This window comes from Myotis daubentonii, chromosome 7 (genome assembly GCF_963259705.1).
Source record: "Myotis daubentonii chromosome 7, mMyoDau2.1, whole genome shotgun sequence".
Lineage (NCBI taxonomy): Eukaryota > Metazoa > Chordata > Mammalia > Chiroptera > Vespertilionidae > Myotis > Myotis daubentonii.
In genome coordinates, this window is record NC_081846.1 from 692,401 (window position 1) to 719,343 (window position 26,943).

The 26,943-nt window shown below is 45.1% G+C and overlaps 1 long non-coding RNA gene across 1 annotated transcript; it reads right to left on the reverse strand.

Moving 5' to 3' along the window:
• Nucleotides 1-10,454: 10,454 nt before the first annotated feature.
• LOC132237903 (uncharacterized) lies at nucleotides 10,455-24,946 on the reverse strand. Its single transcript, XR_009453688.1, has 4 exons — nucleotides 24,686-24,946; nucleotides 20,653-20,811; nucleotides 18,768-19,549; nucleotides 10,455-10,814 (listed from the first exon to the last, which is right to left on the reverse strand). It is a non-coding gene; the product is annotated as an uncharacterized LOC132237903 (long non-coding RNA).
• Nucleotides 24,947-26,943: the final 1,997 nt, after the last annotated feature.

The window sequence follows — 26,943 nt, forward strand, 5'->3', positions numbered from 1 at the left end:
GGAAAGAATGACCTCGACACAGTCTGTGTCTAGCTAGACCCTTCATTGAGGACGTGGAGGCGGGAAGGAGCATAAACAAACAGTGTTTCCTTCCGCGAGGCTTGCTGGTGGGCATGTGTGTGTCCTCTCTCCAAATCGAGGGAACAGTCGCAAAGTCCTCACAACGCCCTTCCAGATCCGCTGTGTTTTTCGTGACCCCTGCATTTGGGTTCACCAAGTGCTTCTGTGTGTCCCGAGGACTGTGGTTACTTAATAGGAAACACCACGCTTTTGCCCAGAGAGTTTCTCCCTGTGCACCTGCCCGGTCCTTGCCCCCCGGTGAGACAGCGTCTGCCTGCCTGGTAGAGTGGGTTCGCCTCCCCTGCGAGTATAACCTCACAGTTTTCTCTCTAAAGTTTGCTGTTTCTTGCTATTTCGTTGTTATTCGATCAAATGGGTTGAATTTGCATTCCCCAATGCCCTCCCCTCCCCTCCGCCCACTGTACTGTAGGCCGCATCTCTCATTCTTGTTTCTGCTTTCCCCTCTGCTGGCTGCCCACTGAGCCGCTGTTGGGAGGAAAGGCTGCCACCGGGGATGCTGTCCCATAAACCGTTCACTTCCTCTCACAGATGACGACAGACCAAGGCCTAGGCTCACTTCTACCGTCCACTGAGGCTCAAGGTCTCGCTTAGAGATGCAGTAACAGCTCCTCCATGTTGTGGGTGTTGAGCAGGATGGAATCTCGCCCACACCTGCCCACCCGTGGTTGTGTCCCCCGCCCACCTGGCTGCCTCGTAAGAGACAGGGCCCCAGTCTCCTGTACATGCGGCCGTCACTGCTCACAGCCCAACCCCAGGGCCAGACCCTGTTGTGGACCCAGAGCATCTTGCGGACAAGCACCTGCCCGCGCTTGGCCCTTGGGGACATGAGCTGTGGGATCTACTCGAACCCGGAAGCTCCCGGTAGAAAATGACGAGTTTTTCAATCATTTAAATCTTTTAATAATAACCACATTCTTTTCATTAATGATATTTTATGCTAATATTTTGACTATATGTGTATATGAATTGTACTAATATTGTTACTTAGAATTCTGATTTTAACTGCTGCATTTTAATATTTTATTAAGTTGATAAGAGTGCCTCCTAACATTTTTATGGAATATATTTTCTATATATTCATTGTCTTCACTCTTAGAATATTGTATATTTTAGATTTTTTTAAAAAATAGATCTCCTTTCAGTTCAGTTGAATCAATCATACGTGTTTAGTGTTATCTTCCATATCACATTTGCATTGATTATGTCTAAGACTATTTTAATTCCTTCACTTAATACGAACTTCATTTTACTCTTTGTATATTTATGAATCATATAGGCAGGAAGCGTAAGATATTTGGGGAGTGCTCACCTACTAAAGAAAGGAGTTTTTACGACAGAACTTCTCCAAGTAGGTTCTCCTGTTCTCTTCATCAGGTCATGTTACCAAGAACTGTACCCAGAGCTGAATTCCCACCAGGCCCTTCGAGAGCCAGGACTCCTGCCTCACTGGCTTAGCTCCTCCACGGGGCTTCCGCCTGGAAACGCTCTCCACGCACAGGCTCCTGGGTCACCTGCTTAGCTCACCGTCTCCTCTAGCAGGTTCAGGTTCCCTCTGAGCTGCCGTCCGCAGGACACTGTGCTCTGGAAATGGCCCTGTGGCCTGTGGTCGCCCGTTGTGCTGCCCGATGGACCCAGGCTCTTGTTGCCCAGCCTTGTGAGCTGGACGCTGTGTCTGACCCTCTGAGCCGTGCTCATCAAAGTTAACCTCTGCGCTTGAGGTCATAGGTCAGTCCCAAATGCTTATGTCACACATGACCCCTTTTTAACAAGTTCCCATCAGGTCTCCGGTTTGGATCTGCCCAGTTAGAACATGGTAAACTCGAGGAGAGTGCGTTTTAAAAATCTAACATTCAGCTGCCTTAATTTTTTATCCCACATTGCATTTCCCACACACGTCTCAAAATAACCAAGATTCAGATGAATGCTGTGAGTTTCAACTAATCTGCTTACTGCTTTAAACTTATTTTTCTTTTAATCAAAATGATTGTGTAAGTGGCTATTTAACTTCTGTATATTGGCAGGGAATTCATCTTCCTATTAAAATGATAAGCCTAAACTGTCGTGGGTTATATTGAATGATTTCCGTCCCCACAGCAGTTGGACTGAAACAAAAGTGAGAGCCATGCTGTGTCCTACTGACATGAGGAACCTACTTCCCCCCTAAATGCACTGCCCGGACCTGACCTCTGAGCAGCCGCACCATCCTCAGGTGGTGTGAAGCAGAAGGGAGCCTTCAAAGGCCTTTAGACATGAGCGATTTTCATGGCACTTTATACGCCCGAGAGCTGCCGGCGTACTGGCCTACCTGCTCAGCCAGCAGGGAAGGCTGCTTTATTATCCTTTCCAATCGCTAAACAAAGATGGACTTGTAAGATTGAGACCCAGAATGCCTCTCGGGGATTCATAAGATGCACATCATTCTCTCGGGTAGACAGTCTCTGCCCTGACCTGCCAGCCTGGGAGACTCTGCAGAAAGGTGTCTGCATGCCCTGCATCGTGGAGTCACCCTCACTGGTCACACCCTCTGTGCAAGCACTGGCCTGGGCATTCGGACTGGAAGGCCAGTTTACTAGCCATAAGGGTGTGTTTTAAAACAGCCATGAATACAGATTGGCTGCAAATCTATTCTCATAAAAGGGTAATATGCTAATTAGACCAGACATCTTCTGGACGTCCTTCCGGACAAAGCCATGGTGGGGGGTGCCAAGGCAGAGGTGGTTAGGGGCAATCAGGCCAGCGGGGAAGAACAGTTAGGGGTGATCAGGCCGGCAGGGGAGAGCAGTTAGGGGTATTCAGGCTGGCAGTGGGGGGCTGTTAGGAGTGATCAGGCCAGCAGGGGAGAGCAGTTAGGGGTGATCAGGCTGGCAGGGGAGGGCAGTTAGGGGCATCAGGCTGGCAGGGGAGGGCAGTTAGGGGTATTCAGGCTGGCAGGGGAGGGCTGTTAGGAGTGATCAGGCCGGCAGGGGAGAGCAGTTAGGGGTGATCAGGCTGGCAGGGGAGGGCAGTTAGGGGCATCAGGCTGGCAGGGGAGGGCAGTTAGGGGTGTTCAGGCCAGCAGGGGGAGGGCTGTTAGGGGCGATCAGGCCAGCAGGGGAGAGCAGTTAGGGGTGTTCAGGCCGGCAGGGGAGGGCAGTTAGGGGCATCAGGCTGGCAAGCAGAGGTGGTTAGGGGTGATCAGGCAGGCAGGCAGGTGAGTGGTAAGGAGCCAGCAATTCCAGATTGCAAGAGGGATGTCCAATCAGGTCTAAACTGGCAATCAAGATATCCCCCGAGGGGTCCCAGATTGGAGAGGGTGCAGACTGGGCTGAGGGGACCCCCTGCCCCCATGCACGAATGTTGTGCACCGGGCCTCTAGTGGACTATAAACGGGAATATAGATGGATGATAAAGCTCTCTCTACATGAAAAAATACTTTATTGCCCCATCCACAGGTTTAAATTGAACCCACATATAAACTGGGGGCTTGGGGGTTAGGGAGGTAAAATGGATTATTATTTTTAATCTCTCGAGCGGTTCCTTGGGAGCGTGGAAGCTGCTCCATGTGCTGAAAGCTTTCTCCTCCCTCCAGGACCACTCGCTGAGCTGCAGACTCCTGGGCCTTGTCCCTTGGACTATGTGTTTTTCTCTCTCTGTAGGCTCAACCCAGAGGCTAATGGGACAGGTGACACTTCCCCGGGCACCCTGTCCCACAATGCCTTGCAGGAGGAACACCTGCACCTGTATGAATGGAAGGGTCGGGGCATGGAGAGGATAGAGGAGTACAGAGGGACAGTGTACATGTCAGCATCCGGCCCTGAATACAGGCGACTGCCCTTGGCAATGACTCAGCTATTCCCAGGACGCCCATGTGCTGGCTCCTAACCAGGATCTCCTGCTCTCAAGTGCCCCCCCCCCCAGTCCCTTCACATCTCCATCCTCGTTTGAGAGACACTGACTGCCATTCCCGCCTCGGCTCACACGACATGTTCTCAGACGTGAGCTGGGAGGGCGCTGGCAGAACAGACCCCTCTTCCTGGTCACCGCTCCAATTCCACAGGCGCTCAGAGCTGCGGGCATTGGCATTCCAAGGCTATGAGACACGTTTGGTCTTTCCAGAGAAATACGCATCCCTCCCTGGAACTGCCGGAGGGTCCTGCCTGGAATTCCTAGATGCTGTTCCCTTACGCCACCATAGTCCAGAGGTGAATAGAATGGAGTCTAAGATGAGGAAAACTTTAGCTGCTTGGGAGCAAGTGGCAGCAAGTGGAGGCTAAGGGCGGGAGAGAGCCCACAGGTGAGACTGAAATACAAACTCCTTGAGAGATGAGAGAGGAAAGAGGGGTACGGGGGCTGCAGAGAGAGAGAGAGTGTGCACACGGGGGGATGAAGAGCGGGTTACAGTTAGGGTTAGGGTTAGGATTAGGGTTAGTGTTAGGGAAGGAAAGTGGTTAGGGTTAGGGTTAGGAATTAGGGTTAAGAATTTAGGTTAAGGTTAGGTTTAAGAATTAGGGTTAAGTTTAGGGTTAGGGTTAGAAATTAGGGTTAGGGTTAGCGTTAAACATTAGGGTTAGTGTTAAGAATTAAGGTTAGGAATTAGGTTAGGGTTAGGTTTAAGAATTAGGATTAGGAATTAGGGTTAGGGTTGGGGTTAGGGTTAGGAATTAGCGTTAGGAATTAGCGTTAGGGCTAGGGTTAGGAATTAGGGTTAGGGTTAAGAATTAACATTAGGGTTAGGGTTAAGAATTAGGGTTTGGAATTAGGGTTGGGGTTAAGAATTAGGGTTAGGGTTAGGGTTACGTTTAAGCATTAGGGTTAGGCTTAAGAATTTGGAATTAGGGTTAGGGTTAAGAATTAGGGTTAGGGTTAGGGTTAGGAATTAGGGTTAGGGTTACGGTTAAGCGTTAGGGTTAGTGTTAAGAATTAGGGTTAGGAATTAAGGATAGCGTTAAGAATTAGGGTTTGGAATTACGGTTAGGGTTAAGAATTAGGGTTAGGGTTGGGGTTAGGGTTAGGAATTAGGGTTAGGGTTAAGAATTATGGTTAAGGTTAGGGTTAGGAATTAACATTAGGGTTAGGGTTAAGAATTAGGGTTTGGAATTAGGGTTAGGGTTAAGAATTAGGATTTGGAATTAGGGTTAGGGTTAGGGTTAGGGTTAAGAATTAGGGTTACGTTTAAGCATTAGGGTTAGGCTTAAGAATTAGGAATTAGGGTTAGGGTTAAGAATTAGGGTTAAGGTTGGGGTTAGGGTTAGGAATTAGGGTTAGGGTTACAGTTAAGTATTAGGGTTAGGCTGAAGGATTAGGAAATAGGGTTAGGGTTAAGAATTAGGGTTAAGGTTAGGGTTAGGAATTAACATTAAGGTTAGGGTTAAGAATTAACATTAAGGTTAGGGTTAAGAATTAGGGTTTGGAATTAGGGTTAGGGTTAAGAATTAGGGTTTGGGTTAGGGTTAAGAATTAGGGTTACGTTTAAGCATTAGGGTTAGGCTTAAGAATTAGGAATTAGGGTTAGGGTTAAGAATTAGGGTTAAGGTTGGGGTTAGGGTTAGGAATTAGGGTTAGGGTTACAGTTAAGTATTAGGGTTAGGCTGAAGGATTAGGAAATAGGGTTAGGGTTAAGAATTAGGGTTAAGGTTAGGGTTAGGAATTAACATTAAGGTTAGGGTTAAGAATTATGGTTAAGGTTAGGGTTAAGAATTAACATTAAGGTTAGGGTTAAGAATTAGGGTTTGGAATTAGGGTTAGGGTTAAGAATTAGGGTTTGGGTTAGGGTTAAGAATTAGGGTTACGTTTAAGCATTAGGGTTAGGCTTAAGCATTAGGAATTAGGGTTAGGGTTAAGAATTAGGGTTAGGGTTAGGGTTAGGAATCAGGGTTAGGGTTAAGAATTATGGTTAAGGTTAGGGTTAGGAATTAACATTAGGGTTAGGGTTAAGAATTAGGGTTTGGAATTAGGGTTAGGGTTAAAAATTAGGGTTTGGAATTAGGGTTAGGGTTAAGAATTAGAGTTAGGGTTAGGGTTAGGAATTAGGGTTAGGGTTACGGTTAAGCGTTAGGGTTAGTGTTAAGAATTAGGGTTAGGAATTAAGGATAGCGTTAAGAATTAGGGTTTGGAATTAGGGTTAGGGTTAAGAATTAGGGTTAGGGTTGGGGTTAGGGTTAGGAATTAGGGTTAGGGTTAAGAATTATGGTTAAGGTTAGGGTTAGGAATTAACATTAGGGTTAGGGTTAAGAATTAGGGTTTGGAATTAGGGTTAGGGTTAAGAATTAGGATTTGGAATTAGGGTTAGGGTTAGGGTTAGGGTTAGGGTTAGGGTTAGGGTTAGGGTTAGGGTTAAGAATTAGGGTTACGTTTAAGCATTAGGGTTAGGCTTAAGCATTAGGAATTAGGGTTAGGGTTAAGAATTAGGGTTAGGGTTATGGTTAGGAATTAGGGTTAGGGTTAAGAATTATGGTTAAGGTTAGGGTTAGGAATTAACATTAGGGTTAGGGTTAAGAATTAGGGTTTGGAATTAGGGTTAGGGTTAAGAATTAGGGTTTGGAATTAGGGTTAGGGTTAAGAATTAGGGTTAGGGTTAGGGTTAGGAATTAGGGTTAGGGTTAAGAATTATGGTTAAGGTCAGGGTTAGGAATTAACATTAGGGTTAGGGTTAAGAATTAGGGTTTGGAATTAGGGTTAGGGTTAAGAATTAGGGTTTGGAATTAGGGTTAGGGTTAAGAATTAGGGTTAGGGTTAGGGTTAGGAATTAGGGTTAGGGTTACGGTTAAGCATTAGGGTTAGTGTTAAGAATTAGGGTTAGGAATTAAGGTTAGGGTTAAGAATTAGGGTTTGGAATTAGGGTTAGGGTTAAGAATTAGGGTTAGGGTTAGGAATTAGGGTTAAGGTTAAGAATTTGGGTTAGTGTTAAGAATTAGGATTAGGGTTAAGAGTTATGGTTAGGGTTAAGAATTAGGATTAGGTTTAGGGTTAAGAATTAGGGTTAATGTTAGGGTTAAGGTTAGGAATTAACTTTAGGTTTAGGGTTAGGAATTACGGTTAGGGTTAAGAATTAGGGTTAGGGTTTGGAATTATGGTTAGTATTTGGAATTATGGTTAGGGTTTGCAATTATGGTTAGGGTTAGGCATTAGGGTTAGGGTTAAGAATTAGTGTTAGGGTTAATAATTAGGGTTAGGTTTAGGATTAATAATTAGAGTTAGTGTTAGGGTTAGGAATTAGGCTTAGGTTAGCGTTAAGAATTAGGTTTAGAGTTAAGAATTAGGATTAGGGTTATGAATTAGGGTTATGAATTAGGTTCGTTTTATGGTCAGGGTAGTTTTAGTGTTAGGGTTAGGGTTTGGCTGTGGGTTATGGTTAGGGTTTTGATTAAGTTGTGAGAAAAAAAAAGGCAGAGAGCTTGAGACATGGTACAGAGAGGGCAAGAGACAAAGAGATCGTGTACTCTTCGGAAAGAAGGTATTCTTTACAAGTCTAGGCCCGTTCCATAGAAAGAAATATTTATGTTCTTCCTAAGGGTATTCTAAAACCATCAAAAATAAAGACACCAACTCATATGTTGAACATTTTATTGAGAACTTGCCCCAAGGCCACCAGATAAAAGCCCCATTTAAAATATCAAACTAATCCTGATCAATAACTCAAACCGAACCCCAATTTCTAATACAAACCCTAATCCCACCTCCTAATCCTAATCCTAAACTTTACCCTAATCCAATTCTAAACCTAACTCCTAACCCTAACCCTAACCCCTAACCCTAACCCTAACTCCAAATCCTAACCCTAACTTCTAACCAGAACCGTAACTTTAACTCCTAATCCTAACCATAATTCCTAACCCTAATTCCTAACCCTAACCCTATTGTAATTCCTAACCCTAACCCTAACTCCTAACCATAATTGTAATTCCTAACCCTAACCCTAACCCCTAACCCTAACCCCACCCCTTTTTTCTCCAGAGTGCACCCTCTTTCTCTCTCTGAAGCACTCCTCAACCTCTGTTTCCTCGCTCAGCTCTCAAGGAGCTCGTATCTCATTTGTGTGCTCTCTCTCCCCTAAGCTCCAAAGGCCCTTCATTGCTATAACTATGCCCTGTGTCCATTTCTCCTACTGCTCACTCCTTCTACCCTGTGACTTACAAACTTTTTCTTTTAGTTTGTGTCTTGTCTCTGAATTCTTAGCCAGAACTCAAGAACCAAGGCTGCTGAACCCAGGAGAGCACCTGGTGCGGTTTTTCTGCTAATACCGTTTGAATGACAGGTGTGTGAAGATACATAGAAATGTACTACTTATGGAGTAATTGCTCATATGTACGGTATAAAGGATGTGAGCCGAGTGTTCGTGTGATGTTAATTTTATGTGTCAACTTGATTGGGCCAGGTTGCGCCGATATTTGGTCCATCGTGATTCTGGATGCTGCTGCCCTTTGATTTTTGTCCTATCTAATCTGTAACCTTCATGCAATCACCTCCGGGACCATTAACTCCTCATTCTCCTGGATGGTCGGGTCCCCTTCATCAGGAAATATTTCTCAACTGTAATAATCCGTGTTTAGTGTTGGGCTCTGCTAGCTCCCGATAAACTTTTTTTCTGTGCTTTTACAAAGTTTTCTTCTAATCACGGCTTTGCTTGCATCCCACAGATGTGGATGCTATGTTTTTATTGATCGGTTAAAATGTTTTCTAATTTTCCTTGTGACTATATTTGCCCAGGAGTTAATTCATGGTGTATGATCTAGTTTCTAAATGATGCCATTGTAATTACCTGGTTATTCTGTAACAGGAAAGGAGGGCAGGGGAGACTAGATACAGGCATGCCATTTATACGTCTTTGTCTAAGCCGCGTTTAATGCTGTTTGATGCGGGGCGGGGGGTGGGGTGGGACTGGACAAAGGCAGTGTAGCCACATGCCCAGTAAAGTCTGAGTGATGTGGGAAGGTACTTACCGCCAGTCACACCTGGAAACAGGTCATTGGCCACAATAGGCGTGGCCACGGCAAGTGTGTGAAGCCCGAATATACCAACTTCCAAATAAATGGAGTGCCATTCTGCTCTTGGCCCCAGGGTGCTGGGCTCCTGGGACTCCCAGTCCAGGGGGCAGGGGTCACGTCCCTGTGCCCACCTGGCCACAGCCAAACGGGGCCCCCACAATTAGTGGACTGAACCTGGACTGGATGCCGAGTTACCTCAGCTGCACCATGGAGTGGACACTCGGGACATGGCCCTGCCTCTGGCTCTCCTGGAACCCCAGTGGCACCTCTTCCAGGACTGGCTCAACGGGGGCGGGACTTTGGAACTCCAGGAATGTAAAGTCACACAAATAAATCCTCCTTCCACATCACCTTCTCCCACTGGAATCTCAGAAAATTCATTTTCTAAAGCTATCACAAGAACCCCACTGCCAGGTGCACAGCAGACGTTTAATTCTCTGGTAACGCAAATATTTGGGGATTTTTCCAGCTATCGTTTTAGTACTGATTGCTTTTCATTGTGGCCAGAGAAAAGACCTTGTATGGTTTTCATTCTCTTAAATGTGTTAGGTTTGTTTTACGCTTCTGGAGAATGCTCTGTTTGTACTTGAAGAGCATGTGTATTCCGTTGCCTCTGGAGGATTTTATCATCGTCAGTTAAAACAAGTTCACTGACAGTGTCACTTAGGTCTTCTACCGACTTACTCATATTTGTTTCTTTCTCTCAGTGCATGAGGGACAAATGCTGAGATCACTGAGTACAAGTGTGCTTTTAGGTTTTATTATTTATTATTCTTGCCTGGTGAGGCCCACAGACCAGGCCATGACTGGCACTGAGGAGCGTTTATACTCCGGGAGCACACGGGAAATGTGGACAAGAGCCCTCACTGTGGTTTCTGTGGGAAGGAACGGAGGAGGGAACGGAGGCAGGGGAACTGGTGCGGGATCTGTTAGTTTGGATGATTTCCGTGGGCCCCTGAGGACAAGGGCTGCCTGGCTGCCCGGTACCTGCCTGAGGAGTGTCAGAGCCCAGCAATGGAGGCTGTGGAGGGTGTGGGCTCTGGATGAGCTAGTTTGCATGTGAAAACTCTGGGAACTGACCAGCCCGAGGGACAGTCTCGCCAGAGTTAGCAAGGCCCCAGATGTCAACGCATCCAAAAAACACAGGAAATGAAAAGGCATGATTAATACAGAGTGTGCATCTGCCTAATGCTGCTGTACTCACTTAATATTATCTCCATCATGAAGCTCTGGTCTTAGGTGCTTACGTTGGTGGCTGTGGGAGTGGTACCAGGTGTTAGACCCCAGGGATCAGACCGGACATGGGTTCAGCGACCTCCGTACTTGAATTCTGATGGGAAAGAATTCAGAGCCAAGACTCAAACTGTAAGAGAACATTTATTTAGGAAACCACAGAGGTGGGAGAAGTAATTCACAGAACAAATGGGCATAGGCAACAAATTATAGCAGCAAAAGAAGGACCCTTGGAGCTTAGAAGTGAGGAAAGTAAAGGTGACCTGTCTGGGGGGAAGGGGAGAGAATGGGGGAAGGTGAGGGTCTGCTATAGGGAGGAGAGAATGCTGGGTCCTCTGGCCTAAGGATTTTAAGGGAGGTCTCAGGGGAGGGTCTCCATAGAATATTCAGCAGTTTTCCAGGTGTGTCCTTTAAGAGTTGGGGTCTCCACTGATTGATTGGTTGGCACAAGGGCAAGGGGTCATTATCCAATGCAGCTGGTCCTGAGGTCAGCCATGGGGTCACTGGTCTGGTTTTGCTGCTTTTCTGGGCCTAGAGCTGAAATACAATTTAGGCCTAGATGTTATCTCCAGGGAGGAAAGGGCAGGGTGCTTAAACTGAATGACCAGCAATGTGAAAGGTCAGGGGGTCCATTTACTGACACATCTCCTAGGACAATGGAAACTAAGGAGAAACTAAACAAATGGAACTACATCAAAATAAAAAGCTTCTGCACAGCAAAGGAAACCATCAACAAAACAAGAAAGCCCACTGCATGGGAGCACATATTTGCCAATGTGACATCTGATAAGGGTTTAAACTCCAAAATTTATAGGGAACTCATACTACTTAACAAAAGGAAGATAAACAAGCCAATCAAAAAACGGGCAACGGACCTAAATACTTTTCGAAGGAGGACAGAAGGAAGGCCAAGAGACATATGAAAACATGCTCAAAGTCACTGATTATCGAAGAGATGCAAATCAAAACAACAATGAGATACCATCTCCCGTCTGTCAGACTGGCTATCACAAACAAATCAACAAACTACAAGTGCAGGCGAGGATGTGGAGAAAAGGAACCCTCGTGCACTGCTGGTGAGAAAGCAGACTGGTGAAGCCACTATGGAGAACAGTATGGAGCTTCCTCAAAAAACTAAAAATGGAACTCCCACTTGACCCAGTAATCCCACTTCTAGGAATATATCCCAAGAAACCAGAAACACCAATCAGAAAGGATATATGCACCCCTATGTTCACAGCAGCACAATTCACCATAGCTAAGATTTGGAAACAGCCTAAGTGCCCATCAGCAGATGAGTGGATTAAAAACTATGGTACAGGGATTTTCAAAGTGGAGGCCTAACAGGCAGAAGTGTTGTGCACCTCCTTCTGGGGCCAGGCTGTAAATGCAACTAAATTGGAGAACATCCACCCAGAATTCACAAATTAGAAACAGGTGTGGAGACAATTTTCAGTAAGAATGAACAGAGGACGCCAAGAGAATGCTACTTGCCAGCCATAACCTGTGTGGAATCACCACCATGCCCTGGCAGTGAGTGGCACAGTACCTCTTGGCAGCTCCCAGACATCTGCAGTGAGTGCTCACCAGAGTGACCTCCCACACCACCCGCTAGGACCCACTGTCCCAGGATATGGCTCCAGGACCATTCACTGAGTACAAGTCAGGGAACTCCTGGGCCCAGCCTCCACCCTGGGCCTCAGAACTGTGGTACCTGTTCCATACCTGGTACCTGTTCCACCACGAGCCCTGGGACCTGCTGCCAAGGCGACCTGGAGTAACCCAGTGCATTCCCAACTCAAGGCCACAGGAGAGCTCAGACTGTGCAACCCAGAGTAACCCGCACCTGCGCCACCCCAGCACCTGGGACAGTCCCTCTGGGTCTAACCAGAGCAACCCAGCACACGCCCCACTCTGGGACACAGGAGAGTGCTGCCAGGCTGACCCAGAGCAATCTGGGGTGCCCAGCCATGGGCCACAGGATGGCACTTCAAATGTGCTGCCAGAGGGACCTAGGGTGCCATCCTGCCACAAGTACTGGGGTCACACAGCGAACTGCATGTCAGAGGGCTCTGGGTCTTCACAGGGAGTCGCACACCAGAGCAACTGTGCACATGCTCCCACCACCTCAAGCATCTGAAGCTGACAACTGAGGGACCAGACCATGGGAGAAGAGGATACAACTCAGAGCAGAGACAATAAAGGTGTGAGACTCAAGGCAGACCCAGCCTCTGGGCAAATGATTTCTGGACCATTGGCCTGATAGGATCTTTAACCTCTCAAACCCCAAGCAGGATGCCAGGGCCAGAAAGAGACAGCAAAACTGGGGAGACAAAGACACAACCCCATAAGAAAAGAAAAGGAGGAATCACCCAAAAAAGGAGCCAAATGAAATAGAGGCAAGCAATATGCCAGTGAAAGAATTCAGAGTAATGGTCATAAAGTTCCTAAACCAGCTGGATAGGAAAATCAACAACATATGTCAGAATCAAAAGGAAATGAAGAATAATAAAAAACTTGCAATAAAAAACACAATGGAAGGTTTCAACAGTAGACTAGAAAAAGCAGAGGACTGAATCAGCAAGTTAGAAGACAGGGTTGAAAAAACACCCAATCTGAAGAGCAATTGGCAAAAAAATTAAAAAGCAGGAGGAGAGTTTAAGAGAGTGTTGGAACAACATGAAATGAAGCAACATCCGCATAATAGGGGTGCCAGAAGGTCAAGAAGAGGAGCAAGGAATAGAAAACCTATTTGAAGAAATAATGACAGAAAACTTCCCAACTTTCCTGACTTGGGGGAGAAAAAAGTCACCCCAAGTACAGAGAGTCCCAAACAAGATAAACCCACACCAAGACACTTTGTACTTACAATGGCAAACGTTAATGACAAAGAAAGAATCTTAAGGGCTTCAGGAGAGAGAAAGTTACCCACAAGGGATCTCCCATTAGACTATCAAAAGATTTCTCAACAGAAACACATCAGGAAAGAAAGGAATGGAATGAAGTATACAAAGTGATGCAAAGCAAGGGACTGATTTCAATACTCTATCCAGCAAGGCTATGAATCAAAATTGAAGAAGAAATCAGGAGCTTCACAGATAAAAAAAAAAAAAAAAAAAAGGCTAAGGGGAGTTTATTACCACCAAGCCAGCAATGCAAGAAATACTAAAGGGACTGTTGTAAAAAGAAGAAATAGAAAGGGAAGAAGAAACACAGCCATAAATGATAAAAATGGCAACAAACAAGTACCTATCAATAGTAACCTTAAAAGTAAATAGATTAAATGTTCTATTCAAAAGACATAGGGTGGCTGAATGGATAATAAAATATGTCCCATATATATGCTGTCTACAAAAGACCCACCTCAGAACAAAGAATTCACACAGACTGAAACTGAAAGGATGGGAAAAAATTTTCAGGCAAATGGAAATGAAAAAAAAAAAGCTGAAGTAGCAATATTTATATCTGACAAAATAGACCTCAAACTGAAATCCATAATAAGAGATAAGGAAAGCTACTACATAATACTAAAGGGATTGGTACAACAAAAGGATGTAACTTTGGAAAACATATATGCACCTAATACAGGAGCATCCAAATACATAAAAAAAAAACTTCTGGAACATATCAAGGGAGAGATCAACAGCAATACAATCATAGTAGTGGACTTTAATACCCCATTGGCATCACTGGGTAAATCTTCTAGACAAAAAGTCAACAATGAAATAGCAACCTTAACCACTCACTAGATCAGATGGAACTAATTGACATGTTCAGAACATTTAACCACAAAGCAATGGAATATAGTACATTCTTCTCGAGTGCACATGGCACATTTTCAAAGATAAACAACATACTGGGACATGGCCTAAGTCTCTTCAAATTCAAGAAGATAGAAATAATATTAAGCATCTTCAGAGATAACAATGGCATAAAATTAGAAATCAACTACAATAAAACAATGAAAAAAATCAAGCATTTGGAGGCTACATAGCATGCAATTAAACAATGACTGGGTTACCAAAGAGATCAAAGAAGAAATAAAAAGCATCCTGGAAACAAATGACAGTGAAACCGTAATAATCCAAAATCTATGGGACACAGCGAAAGCAGTCCTCAGAGGGAAGTTCATAGGCCAACCTCAAAAAACAAGAAAAAAATGGTAATAAATTATCTAACCCTACAACTCAAAGAGTTAGAAAGAGAGCAATAATAAAAGGAGAGTGTAAAAAGAAGGAAGGAAATAATAAAGATCAGAGCAGAAATAAAGGACATAGAGACCAAAAAGAATACTACAAAAGATCAATAAAACCAAGAACTGGTTCTTTGAAAGGATAACATTGATGAACCTCTAGCTAGGCTCACCAAGAAACAGAGAGAGAGGACACAAGTAAAAAAAAAAAAAATCAGAAATGAAAGAGGGGAAGTAACAACTAATCCCACAGAAATACAAAGGATTATAAAAAATAAATACTACAAACAACTCTACTCCAACAATCTGGACAACCTAGATGAAATGGACATGTTCCTAGAAAAATACAAGCTTCCAAAACTCAATCAGGAAGAATATAAAGAACCTGAATAGGCTGATAACTACTGATGAAACTGAAACAGTAATCAAAAACTTCCAGCAAGCAAAAGCCCTGGACCAGACGGCTTCCCAGTGGAGTTTTACCAAATATTCAAAAAAGAATTAAAACCTATCCTCCTCAAACTATTCTAAAAAATTCAAGAGGAAGGCACACTTCCAAGCTCTTTCTATGAAGCCAGCATTACCCTAATCCCAAAACCAGATAAAGAGACTACAAAGAAAGAGAATCACAGGCCAATATCCCTGATGAACATAGATGCTATAATCCTCCACAAAATTCTAGCAAATCGCATCCACCATTACATTAGAAAGATCATACACCATGACCAAGTGGGATTTATTCCAGGGATGCAAGGCTGATACAATATCCACAAATCAATAAATGTGATACATCACATAAACAAATTGAGAGACAAAAATTACATAATCATATCAACTGATGTAGAAAAAGCATTTGACAAAATCCAACACCCTTTCCTGATAGAAACTCTCAGCAAAGTGGGAATAGAGGGATCATACGTCAAGATAATAAAAGCCTAATATGACAAACCTACAGCCAACATCATACTCAATGGGAAAAAACTAAAACCATTTCCCCTAAGAACAGGAAGAAGACAGGATGCCATCTTTCACCACTCCTGTTGGACATAGTCCTGGAAGTGCTAGCCATAGTGATCAGATGAGAAGAAGAAATAAAAGGCATCCAAATTGGAAAAGAAGAAGTAAAACTGTCATTATTCGCAGATGACATGATATTGTACATAGAAAACTCTAAAGACTCCATCAAAAACTACTAGATTTAATAAATGAATTTGGCAATGTAGCAGGATGCAAAATTAACACCCAGAAATTTATGGCTTTTTTATACACCAATAATGAATTCACAGAAAGAGAAACTAAAAAAACAAAAACAAACAAAAAACAATCCCATTTACCATTGCAACAAAAAAATTAAGATACCTAGGAATAAACTTAACTAAGGAGGTAAAAGACCTGAACTTAGAGAACTACAGGATGTTTAAAAAAGAGAGGAAGGCATAAACAAATGGAAGAACATACCATGTTCATGGATTGGTAGAATCAGCATCGTTAAAATGTCCATACCTCCCAAAGCAATGTATAGATTCAATGCAATCCTCATTAAAATACCAATGGCATATTTCACAGACCTAGAACAAACTCTCCAAAATTTCATATGGAATAAAAGAAGACCTCGAATAGCAGCAGCAATCCTGAGAAAGAGGACAAAGTTGGAGATATCATAACACCAGATATCAAGCTACCAGTATATTATAAAACCACTGTTCTCAAAACTGCCTGGTACTGGCACAAGAACAGATGTATAGACCAATGGAACTAAACAGAGAACCCAGAGATCAACCCAAGCCATTATGCTCAATTAATGTTTGACAAACGTGGCAAGAGCATATAATAGAGTCAAGACAGTCTCTTTCATAAACAGTGGTGGGAAAATTGGACAGAGACATGCAAAAAAATAAAATAAAACTAGACCACCACCTTACACCATACATGAAAATAAACTTAAAATGGATAAAGGACTTAAACATAAGATGGGAAACCATAAAAATCTTAGAGGAATTCACAGGCAGAAAAATCTAAGACATATGCCAAAGCAATATCTTCACCAATACAGCTCCTAGGGCAATGGAAACTAAAGAGAAAATAAACAAATGGGACTACATCAAAATAAAAAGCTTCTGCACAGCAAAAGAAACCATCAATAAAACAACAAGAAAGCCCACTGCATGGGAGAACATATGTTATCAATGCCAATGTTATCACAGATAAGGATTTAATCTCTAACATTTACAGGGAACTCATACAACTTAACAAAAGGAAGATAAACAACCCAATCAAAAAATGGGCAACGGACCTAAATAGATACTTTTTGAAAGAGGAGAAAAGGAAGGCCAAAAGACATACGAAAACATGCTCAAAGTCACTCATCATCCGAGAGATGCAAATCAAAACGACAATGAGATACCATCTCACACCTGTCAGAATGGCTATCATCAACAAATCAACAAACGACAAGTACTGGCGAGGATGTGGAGAAAAAGGAACCCTCGTGCATTGCTGGTGGGAATGCAGACTGGTGCAGCCACTGTGGAGAACAGTAAGGCATTTCCTCAAACAGTTAAAAATGAAACTGGCTGCTGACCCAGTGATCCCACTTCTAAGAATATATCCCAAGAAACCAGAAACACCAATCAGAAAGGATATATGCTCCCCTGTGTTCAGAGCAGCACAATTTACAATAGCTAAGATTTGGCAACAGCCTAAGTGCCCACCAGCAGATGAGTGGATTAAAAAACTGTGGTACATCTACACCATGGAGTACTATGCTGCTGTAAAAAATATGGAACTCTTACCATTTACAACAGCATGGAGGGACCTCGAGAGCATTATGCTAAGCGAAATAAGCCAGTCAGAGGAAGATAAATATCACATGACCTCACTCATTTGTGGAATATAATGAACAACGTAAACTGATGAACAAAAATAGATCCAGAGACAAAGAAGCATTGAACAGACAGTCCAACCTCAGAGGGAAGGCAGGAGTGGGGGAGGGGAGGTGTTAGAGTGCAGCCAAAGGACTTGTATGCATGCATATGAGCATAATCCATGGACGCAAACATAGGGAGGAGAGGGCATGTGCTGGGGGGTGGGAGTGGCCGGGGAGAGATCAATGGGAGGGAAAGGAGACATGCAATACTTTCAAGGATAAAGAATTTAAATTAAAAAAAAAGAAAGGTCAGGAGGTCTAAACTAAATGACCGGTGATGTGGAAGGTCAGGGGGTCATCCAGAGCACATGCCCAGCCAGATGCTAGGGGAGGAAAGGTCACCAGATGAGGTCCCACCCTACACTGACCTTTGCTAGGCTTCTAGGCTTCCCACCTGGTGACCTGCTGCACCTGCCCGTGGTCCTTGCTCTGCTCACGTCTGTCTAACTGCCTGCCACACGTACGTATTCAGGATTGTTACATCTTCTCTGCGATTTGTCCTTTTAATCACCATGTAATATCCCTCTTTATCTCTGGCAATAAATTGTATGCACTGAAGTCATTTCTCTGACATTAATATAGCTTTTCCAGATTTCTTTTGATTAATTTAATTAATTTGTATGTATATATACATATATATACATATATATATTATCTAGTAACTTTTAACTTATCTATGTCCTTACATATGAAGTGGATTTCTTGTCAAGAGAATATATTTAGATCTCTTGTAAAGTCAATCTAGCAATCACTACTTTTAGCTGAGCTGTTAAGCCCATTTACACTTAGCATTGTTATTGATCAAATTTGATTTTGCATTTGTAGCAATTTTCTAGTTCTAATCTGCCCTTCATTCTTTATTCCCCAAACTGCTTTTGGATTGAGTGCAATTTATTATTGCGTTGTATCTTCACTGTTGACTTTATATCCGTTTTGCTAACTTCTATTTTAGAAGTTTCTTTAGACTTGGAGTATGTGTCTTAATTTATTACAGTCAACTCCTGGATACTATGTCACATCATATGTGGTCTATGCATCTTCTGATTTCTCCCTCCTATCCTTTGTCCTGGCCCCATATTTTACTTTTATATCTGTTACCCGCCCCCATACTCAGCACGTGTTTTTGTCTTTAACAGTGAATTGCCTCTTGGAGCAATTAAAAACAAGCCACGAGGACTTGCATTTACCTGTGTTGTGACCAATTGCAGAGCAGCCATTTGTCTCCGTAGACGTGTTTCTCTGGCATTGTTCCTTGTGCTTTGCAAACCCATTTTGGCACATCTTGAAGCACAGGTCTGATAGAAATAATCTCGTGCGGCTCTCATTTATCCAGAGAAATCTGTTTTCCTTTCAGTTATAAACATCTTCTTACTTGGTGCAGATGGCAGGTGGTTTTGGTTTTCCTCCTTCCACTGTCTAAGGTTGTTGCAGTGTTGCCTTTGAGCTTGCATTGTTTCTGACAAGAAGGCTTGTATATTTGTCTCTTTGCTCATCCATAATCAGCGTGTCTTCTTCTGTGGCTGCCTTCAGGGTTTCTTCTTCGTCCTGCCTTCCTTAATTGGAACATGCTGTGTCTACCTGTGGATGCGCTGCAGGAGCTGTTACTGTTGACAGTGCAGAAGGATTTGTGCTGTGCACCTGAGCTGCTTGGCTCTGAGGGTTTTTCACTCTCTGTCTTCTTGTGTGTGCATCTGAGTGATTTCCTGTGACTCACCCTCCAGGCCCCTGATCACTTACCCAACTGCCGACTCTCCTGAGCAGTCAGTCCTCCACCTCTGCCATCATCATCCTCATGCCTAACCTTCTACGTGGTGTCTTTGTATGGTTCCCTCCCCCATGCTCACCCGGCTCATGATTTTCCCTACATTCCAGGCCTGTTCCTCACAGTTATTCTAAAACCCGCACTGCTGATTCCAGTGCCGGGATTGTCTCTGCGGATGAGTCTGTCAGTTATTTGTCAGTGAGTTTTGTGTATTGTTTTACGTGTGTGTGTGTGTGTGTGTGTGTGTGTGTGTGTCTGCACTGAATAAATGTTGACTGAACACCTTACATGCAGTAGAAGAGACGAGGAAATAGGTCTCTTCCTGTAGCAGCATGGGCAGCTGAATCAACCTTGATGGGAGTTGAGCTGGGGTTAGGTTTTGTCTTCCTTCCCTGCAACAAAAGCAGCAAATTAGTCCACTGATGCCTGAGCCTAGGTGGGTGGCTGGGATGCCCAGGGTGCTCCATCCTCAGTTTTCAATCCTCCACAAATGCTCGCACACAGATAACAGATCTGCGCTCGCTCTCTCTCTCTCTCTCTCTCTCTCTCAATATATTTTTATTGATCTCAGAGAGGAAGGGAGAGGGTAGAGAGAGATAGAAACATCAATGAGGAGAGAGAATCATTGATCATTTGCCTTCTGCACACCCCACACTGGGGATCGAGCCTGCAACCCAGGCATGTGCCCTGACCAGGAATTGAACTGTGACCTCCTGGTTCATAGGTCAATGCTCAACCACTGAGCCACGCTGGTTGCGTGACCTGCTCTCTCTTGAGACAAGTAACTCTTCCAGTTGGCAGCCTCTGAGGCTGGCAGTTCTGTGCCCGCCAAGCTCTGCTGGTCGCCGAGGCCATGGAAGACTCACCTGCTGTTCCGGCCTCGGTTGGGGCCAGCAGGGTGGTTTCCCCAGGCCTCTCTGTCACTCACTCCCCCTGAGGCTGACCTCCACAGTCCTGCCTGTGTTCCTGCCGGTTCTTGTCGGGGAGACCATTTCCGAGGCACTGTCCCTGGCGGGACTTGGTGCTCATCTTTCCTGTTATCTCTAGGGGCTCCCTGTGCCCTGGGCCATCAGGACTGGCTCCTCCTCCCTGTGATGCTAGTGCTTCCAGGAGGCAGCCCCTTCCCTCTCTGGGGCTGGTCCTTGTCTCTGTCCCTGCCCCCCCCAACCCCCCAGGGCAGCCCTTGCTGGTGGCCAGCCTGCCTTTCATTTTCTCATGAGCTCACAGTTGGGTCTGAGGGCAGGGGCTGTGAGGGAGCGAGCCCCTTTTGTCTCATGTCCATGCTCCTGGGCTGTCAAATTAGCCAGCACGCGGCCTTGGGGTCCTTGTTAGTCTCCTCTGCTCCCACGTTAACCTGCCTTCCCCTCTCCTCCCCTCCGCCCCCCTCGGCTGAGGAAGTGAGGCTCCTCGGGGGAAGGAACGCTCCCCTCCTTGATTTCAAACGACTTGGCCCCAGCAAACCTGGCTTTCTTAGGGTTTCAAGACCATTTGCTACCTTTTTCCGGTTCATCTCTCATCATTAGGGCAAGGATGATGCTCTTTCCAGGGGCTCCACACCAGGCGGACGTGAGAGCAGGCTGTGATATTTCCTCCGACCCAGTCACTCCCTCATCAGTTCGCGCAGAAGGTCAGCAGCTGCATTCCAACACCCCACCTGCAGGTGAGGACTGCCAGGTTAGCTATGATGGCCCTCAAGGGTCACACCTTCAGGAACGAATGTTACATCCCTGTTCCTACCCCCACCCTGAGTCCCAGAGCCACAGTGAGAGTCTGGAAATTGAACTCCCATCACGTGACTCACTGACCTGAAAAATCCCTATGAATCCCTAGAAACATCTGGCCTCCATTTATTTTTGTGATTTTTTTTTCAGCTGCCACCAAATTAGCTTTCTGCCTTCCGCTTCCACAATCAGAATATCTTTCTCCATCTCCTTTCCCCCCTGAAGACAGAGCTTTCAAGCTTCCTTAACAACTACCCCAGGCCTCGGTATCGATGCCATACCTCTTTCATCACATTAGCAATCGGGGCCACCCAAATTAGTGTGTAATAGATAGAGGGGTGGGCAGAAGGAGGCTTACAGCTGTTCTTAAGGAAAGCAACACAATCGTGAATAAACAACAAGACAAGAATGAACTGCGTTCCGCATGCTCACAGAGGTGAGCCTAGGTTTCTTCCTCCAGCTCTTGGCTTCCTGGGGAAAGGAAGGCAGCAGTGATCCCTCGTGGTCCCACAGAACTTGAATGTCACCCAGCTAGCTCTGGTCTCCTTTATATTTCTATTACAAACTAGAATATACTTGCAATGCATTCCTGTGCAAGTCAAACTACGTTTAACAACTTTACTTGAATAAACATGCAAAATGCATTTAAAAATCCTGAAGGGAGATGCGTATTTCCTGACAGGGAGGTGTCAGATAGATACAGTGGGCAGGCTTAAAGTTGCTGAAATGAGGAAAATGACTTTACTGCAAGATCAATGCTTTTCCCTGCAGCTACATTAATTACTTCTGGGCTTGCTCGAGTGGTCGTGGTCACAGCTGTTGTTATTTCAATGCACACGTAGGTTGCACTTCAGGGAAACGCTCATCTGGACAATGTTAAGCTCAGACCGATTTGTTGGTGCTTGTCTCCTGTTGGTTAACCGTTTGAGTGATCCAGTGATGCTCGTTTCAGCGATCAGTGTGACCAGGGGGGTCACTGAGATTGCACCAGCTTCTCTCTCTTCTAGAAGGATAACTCTCTTCAAGGAGGAGGTTTGAGCACTTGTAAGATGGAGGCCAGATGTTTCTGGGGATTCTTCACAAGTTCAATCAGTGACACTCTTTCTAAAGAAATATGCCTCCCTCCTCCCTCCTGAAAATAACGATACTCAGGAATGAATGAAAAGTTTAAAAATCCCGACTCCTTAACCTGCAACTTCTCATGTGAGCATTAAGGACACAGAGCTGACATGCATATGTATGACCGTGTGGAACCATTTCTACAGGACGGATGCTGAGGGATTCCTGAACAGAACCAGCTCCTAAGGTGATGTCTGGTGCCACATGGGACCGTAACTGCGAGACCAACCAGTCTCTCTCTCTTTTTAACTTATGACTTTGTTACCTACAAAGGCGTTGAAATGGATTGGGTATTAAGACAACTCATGAATTTAGAATATTCATCTGCGTCTCCTTACAGGCAAAGTGAGGGCAGGCTGACAAGACACGAGGGAGTATAAACTCTGCAATTAGGAACATCGGCTGCTCTGTCTGCTGAGGGACCCACGACACCTCGGCGAAGGCCCTGGGTTTAGTGATGCAATGTGACAGGCAGGTGTTAGCAGTTCTCCCTACATGTCCAACTCTAAGCAAGTTACCCCTTCCTGTCAGTCCAAAGATGCCCGCCCGCGAGCAAATTCCTGTGCTAGTCCCAGAGAATCCTCTCCTGGTTTTGTTCAAACCTCATGTCTAAATCCTTAAGTTTCAGTCGGATTCCCTGGCTTAGAGCTAAACTCCAAGAGTGGTTGTTGCTAGCAGAAGCTCAGGGTAAGTCTCATGGACGCACTACAAACACTTTGATTCCCAGGACAGGAGTGGGTGGGTGGGGGTGGTGGGCAAGGTGAGCAACATGGGAATGAATTTGAGATCTTGATATCCTGTCACATTGAGCAATTTATAATTTATCACAATAAGCCACTTTGTTTAACACCTCAGATATGCACTCTGAGGAAGCAAAGGCCGGGAGTCTCATGGATGGGATTGGAGCGCATTATGCTAAGAGAAATAAGCCAGTCGGAGAAAGATAAATATCACATGATCTCACTCATATGTGGGATATAATGATCAACATAATTTGATGAACAAGAATAGATCCAGGCTGCGACAGCCCCTGCAAGTCTGAGACAGCCCCTGTGAGGCTGAGACGGCCCCTGTGAGGCTGCAATGGCCCCTGCAAGGCTCAGATGGCCCCTGCGAGGCTGCGATGGCCCCTGGTAAGCTGGCAGAACTGCACAAGCCACCCAGATGTCTTCGTTGACAGCCCGTGAACCAGTGCGCAGCCCCAAGCACCACTATCACCCAAAGGATGAGAGGGGCGAGAGCAGCTGTAGTGTTGCTTTTTCCTCACTTTTGGTAGCGAAATCCTCATTTTAAACATAAGAGGACACATTATTTTAAAAAGCCGTTATGTGTCTCCATACCCTTTCTGAGTAGAGCGTGAACAAGTTGTGAGAGACCTTTCCGAACACAGGGACATGTTGCGGATGGAATTAGCTACATTTTCCATGTGTATGACCTTTGACCCGGTGACAAAAAGCATACATCTATGGATGAGGACAGTGGGGGGGGGGGGGTAAGGACAGAGGGTGGGGTAGGAACTGGGTGGAGGGGAGCTATGGGGGGAAAAAGGGGAACAACTGTAATAATCTGAACAATAAAGATTTATTAAAAAAAAAAAGAATAGATCCAGAGACCAATGGTAGGGGAGCGGGGGAGGTTAGAAAGCAACCAAAGGACTTGTATGCATGCATATTCACATAACCAATGGGCACAGACACTGGGGCGGTGGGGGCTGGCCCGGGTGGGAATGGCTGGGGGAGGGGAAGGAGGAAAAGGAGACATATGGAAAACTTTAGATGATTAAATAAATAAATAAATAAATAAATAAATAAATAAATAAAATACCTAAACCACACATTAACACATGTTTTCTTTGGTTCAAGGTTTTATGTGTTTGCATTTATTCTGATTTTATCTGAACCCATTTATATTTCTAGCAGTGATAAGTAAGAGGCTGCATTTAGTAGTGACGCCCAGTGGTCAGCACTCACCCTCTTTGCATAAGGCTTTCTCTTGCCAAGGGGGACGTACCACCTGCTGAAGGACAAGCCAGACACTGTGAGGAGTTAGAAACGTTCCCCACCAGCCCCCCAGTGAGTGGCGGACCCGGTGCAAAGCTCACAGCTCCATCCGTTGAATGATTCTGAGATGTAAGCTTTATGCTACCTCTCATCAATAATCATAAAACTGTAATATGCTAATTAGACTGGACGTCCTTCCAGATGACCTTCCGGACGAAGCCAGGGCTGCAAGGGAAGTCTGGGTCCTGAGTGCCAGAGGGAAGCTGGTGCTGGCAGCCAGGGGAAGGAAGGCCTACTCTCGCATGGATTTCAGGCATCGGACCTCTAGTATGGTATAACTTTCTTGATGCTCTACTCTTTTTAAAATGTGTATTTTATTGATTTCAGAGAGGAAGGGAGAAGGAGAGAGAGATAGAAACATCAATGATAAGAGAATCATGGATGGACTGCCTCCTGCACACCCCCTACTGGGGATCAAGCCAGCAACCCGGGCGTGCACCCTGACCAGGAATCGAACCGTGACCTCCTGGTTCCTAGATGGACACTCGGAGCCACACTGGCGGGGCATGATGATGTACTCTTTAATGGATTTCCCCCGTCCTATCTCAATTTTATCTAATAATTCAAGGCTATATTATTATCTATCAAAATGTCTCTGCTGTTTCATAGGATAACTTCTAGCACCCACCGTTTGGTCTGAGGCTCTGTCCCTGGGGCAACCGCTACTGTGGGCTCTGATGTCCCAGGGCAGGGCCTGCCCAGATGCGCACCACACAGCCTCCTGCACAGCGGCTGGCTTCTCCTTGCCAGTAGCTGGCCCCTGCCTCGCTCTCAGACCGCAGATCACCTGCCGCCTTGGCATGGCTCGCAGGTGCAGGCGCTGGCGGAGAAGCCTGAGGTCCGAGGGCGCAGGGGCGGAGGGAAGGACGGGGGAGGCTGGGCACAAGCGCGAGGGCGATGCTCCATCCACAGGGCTCCCTCGCGGAAAGCCTCGGCCCACGCCACACACAGAACCTTCCACCTCATCCGGCGGGTACTGCGGGTTACGCAGGAGCATCTTTCCACACAGTCGCCTAGAGCCACTGCGACAACACGCAGCATCCCTCCCTCGCGGTGCCCGGCGGCGGCTCCTCTGAGTAACGGGACTGCCGTCCAGTGGCGCTGGCATCACACAGAAGCCCAGGCAGAGGCCTTCCCTGGGGGAGAGGACGCTGAGCACCTGCGGGCCTGGGCCTGCAGCTCCGGGAGCCACCTGCTCCTCCACCAGCCGCCAGTGGCGGGGATGAGCGCTGCTGGAGGACAGCTCCCGGGCAGACCAGCCCGAGCCCCATCCGAAGGCCTCAGCTCGTGGGGCGGGGAGCTCCAGGGGCCTAAAGTGATGTTCCTATGACAACCCCTCTGTTTCCTCCTCCTTTGCTGGTGCCCAGTATGATGTCTCCCAGTAAACTGCTTTCCCGGGAAACCTGACCTTCGGGTAATGCCGGGGGATGGCAGAGGGAGACATCAAGTAAGACTGTGCATCTCTGTTCGAGCTCAGTCAAAAGCAGACCATGTTCACTCTACCTTTCCTGACATTGTATTTAGTTATCAGTACCGCTCGACAGGGAAGAGGCAGCTCAGCAATGTAGAAACATCACATAGAGGTTTCTGAAAGGCTTTTAAATCAGAATAGAATGCCTAATTCAAACATAAACATGCTTTCCTCTTTGCCCATCTGTGATTAAACCAACAAGGTGTGTGTACATTGACTTTCTGAGCGGCTAGGCTGTGAGTATATTCTTAGTCTGAGAAGAAAATATTTATGAGAAAAAGAGAGTGTAGAAGGCTGCGCCAGACTTTTTATGGTAAATGCCATACTGACATACTTACCTGGCCACTTCAACTGCCAATTCCTGTCACATGAATTGAGATATTTTTCTATCTGAAATATTAAATTTGGAGTGAAGATAGAGTAAGGAGTGCAGAGGGATGGGTAATTCGATTTGCCTGGCGAGAAGAAATTGCTTAATTTTCCACTAATAACTAAGATATTTCTCTAGACCAGTGGTTCTCAACATTCTGGCCCTCTAAATACAGTTCTTCATGTTGTGACCCAACCATAAAATTATTTTCGTTGCTACTTCATAACTGTAATGTTGCTACTATGATGAATCGTAATGTAAATATCTGATATGCTGGATGGTCTTAGGCGACCCCTGTGAAAGGGTCGTTCAACTGCCAAAGGGGTCACGACCCACAGGTTGAGAACCGCTGCTCTAGACACTTGCAAATAACTAATATTCCTTTTGATATTTAAGCATGTGATTTCAACCTGTAATGTGGACTTCATATCTGGTGCACCTTTACTAAAAACAGGTTTAAGTTGCTGAAGGTTTCATTGCATTATAAAGACATTTTTGTTTATGTACACTTGAAATCCAGTCTACCTTCTCTGAAAATTGCCCCCGTTCCCAATCTACGGCCTTGGGTTAAATGCAAGGTATTGCTATCTATGGATGGAAGACTACAGAAAAATTCAAGACATCTTTTCAATTCCACTCTCGTGATTGTGTCTGCTAAAGTAAAACTGAACCAGTGTGATTGCAGGTTAGGATACTAAAATAGTACACGTTCAAAATTCTTAAAGTATTTCCAGCGAAATGTAGCAATTTTCCTTAGTAAATTATGGGTTGTTTAATGGATTGTTTCAGAGTAGGAAATAAACCTTATGTCTTGGAGCAATGAAGTTTATGCATTTTTTAATATTCTTCATGATGCCGTATTTAGAAGAAAAAAAAATACATATTGAAGTTAGACAAAAACCAAAAACCAGTAGTGTATATTTTTTAAAAGCAACTACACAGCCTTTAGCACACTATGCAATTATTCGCATGGCTACATATTTTATTAGAATAACATCTGCTTCATGGAAACAATAACCCACGTTTGAAGTAATCCAATAGGACA